Genomic DNA, 2482 nt, shown 5'->3' on the forward strand with positions numbered 1-2482 from the left:
TGCAAACACTATTTTCCCTGTTTGTCTTTTTTTGTTTCCATTTTTATTGTGGCTTTTTTCTATACTGAAATTTTAATATTTAAGCAAACTGGTAAATCTTCTTTCATAGTTTCTTTTCTTTAAAAACTATGAGATTAGTCAATATCTGAAGTTCTCAGATTTAAAGTCCTTTCTCCCAGTCCAGCCCTGGCCTAGACAGGGGTATTAATCTGGATTTACACTCAGTAAGTGATTCCATTATCCGAGCCTCCGCTTCCAACCACATTCTTTGAATCAATGAAACTCAAATGTACTTTTTTCACCTTGAATTACCCACATTAAAAGAATTCAGTATTAAGTTACTGAAGGTGTAATGGCATTTAAAGGAGAATTTCTGGGCCATGACTGATGTGATTAGAAAACATTCAGGCAATACTGGAAAATACAAAAGAATAAGCAATAATAAAACTTGGCAGATCACTCACTGAATTGCCATTAATCGCCTTGCAGTTTACTTGAAACCTGGCGGAACAGGCCCTTCCTAACAAGCCTTTCATTCCTCTACTTCCCACAATAGCTAGATCCTCAATGTTTTTCAATCTTGCTTTGTAAAAATCATCTTTTATTCTCCTTCACAATTCATTTCTAATTCTACTTGCTTTTTTCAGCTTTCCGTAATGCTCACTGTCTTCGCTGGGCTTCTGGTGCACTATTGCCTTTATTTTCAGTCTAAAATTCCTAACGGTTAGAACGTGGAGGTGAGGGAAGGATGACATGAGCAGCCTTGAGAAGCTTTGAGCTTCCCAGATTGAAAGTGTTCCAGAGAAGAGGAACACCTGTCAGGAAATAGTGGGGCAGGGATTCTAATACTGAGTGGAGTTTAGATTACACGACCTGCAATATTCTTCTCAGAACAAAGATATTGTTTCCAAAGAAGACATACCAATGACCAACAAGCACATGAAAAGATGCTCAACATCGCTAATCATCAGAGAAATGCAAATCGAAACCATAATGAGATATCACCTCACGCCTGTCAGACTGGCTATTATCAAAAAGTCTACGTATAATAAATGTTGGCGAGGATGTGGAGAAAAGGAAACCCTCGTACATGGTTGGTGGGAATGTAAATTTGTGTAGCTACTATGGAAAACAGTATGGAGGTTCCTTAAAAGCCTAAGAATAGAAGTATTATATGGTCCAGCAATCCACTCCTGGGTATACACCCAGAAAAAAAATAAAAACACTAATTTGAGAAGAAACATGAACCCTAATGCTCATAGCAGCATTACTTACAATTGCCAAGATATGGAAGCAACCTGTGTCCATCAACTTATATAGTGGAATACTACTCATCCATAATACTACTCAGAATAAAATTTTGCCGTTTGCAACAACATGGATGGACCTGGAAGGTATTATGCTCAGTGCAATAAGGCAGACAGATAAAGATAAATACTGTACGTTATATAGAGGCCAAACTAGTGGTTACCAGTGTGGAGAAGGAAGGAAGGAGGGGCAAGATAGGGGTAGAGGGAATTCCCTGATGGTCCAGTGGTTAGGACACTGTGCTTTTGCTGCAGGGGACACTGGTTCAATCCCTGGTCAGGGAACTGAGATCCTGCATGCTGCTTGGCACAACTAAAATAAAATAAAATAGCTACAAAGATATATTGTACAGCACAGGAAATATAGCTGTATTTAATAATTTTAAATGGACTATAATCTATAAAAAATTGAATTGTATGTTGTACACCTGAAACTAATATAATATTGTAAATCAACTATATTTCAATAAAAAACAAACAAAAATATATTTTCTCCAATAAGCTTTAACACATGTACACACTCAGATTCAAAAGACTCAAAAACTATTCTGTAGAAGAGAGGAGTGTCTAGGTTAGAAAAATTCTTTATTACCTTATAATTTCAGCTCATTGTTTTGACCAGACCACTTTTAATTTCTAAATTTATCCAGTGTCAGATAGATGGCTTTGCTACATTTAAAAAGTCTAATGATAGAAGGAAGGAAAGAAAGAAAGGAAGGAAGGAAGGAGGAAAGGAAGGAAGGGAGGGAGGAAAATGAAAGAAAGAAAGAAAGAAAGAAAGAAAGAAAGAAAGAAAGAAAGAAAGAAAGAAAGAAAGAAAGAAAGAAAAAGAAAGAAAGAAAGAAAGAAAGAGAAAGAAAGAGAGAAAGAAAGAAAGAAAGGAAGAAAGAAAGGATGACACCAGGTCTAGGCCCACAAGGAGCTGTTTGGCTGAGTCAGTTAAGGCAGCAATGGAGTTCATGACGGACAGCGAGAAGACTGGCTCTCTTTCATACAACTTGGTTTTAACTCAGAAGCAAAGAGATCTTCCGTCCCTTCCACACTCAAGGTGTCCTGAGGAAAGAGCAGGGGTTCTGTAACACGGCGTGTTGAGAAAGGCAGTCTCACTCCTTGGTTGGCGTTCAGTTATTGGGGTGTGCAGCAAGTTAGGTGGAACCACTGAGGATATTATCTTG

The 2482-nt window shown here is 37.7% G+C and overlaps 1 non-coding gene across 1 annotated transcript; it reads left to right on the forward strand.

The window, feature by feature from the left end:
- The first annotated feature begins 1519 nt into the window (after positions 1-1519).
- Positions 1520-1592, forward strand: TRNAN-GUU (transfer RNA asparagine (anticodon GUU)). Its single transcript has one exon. It is a non-coding gene; the product is annotated as a tRNA-Lys (tRNA).
- The last annotated feature ends 890 nt before the right edge of the window (positions 1593-2482 follow it).

The sequence above is a fragment of the Delphinapterus leucas genome, chromosome 17 (genome assembly GCF_059928025.1).
Source record: "Delphinapterus leucas isolate spDelLeu-1000000601 "Yukka" chromosome 17, BTC_Dleu_Yukka2, whole genome shotgun sequence".
Classification (NCBI taxonomy): domain Eukaryota; kingdom Metazoa; phylum Chordata; class Mammalia; order Artiodactyla; family Monodontidae; genus Delphinapterus; species Delphinapterus leucas.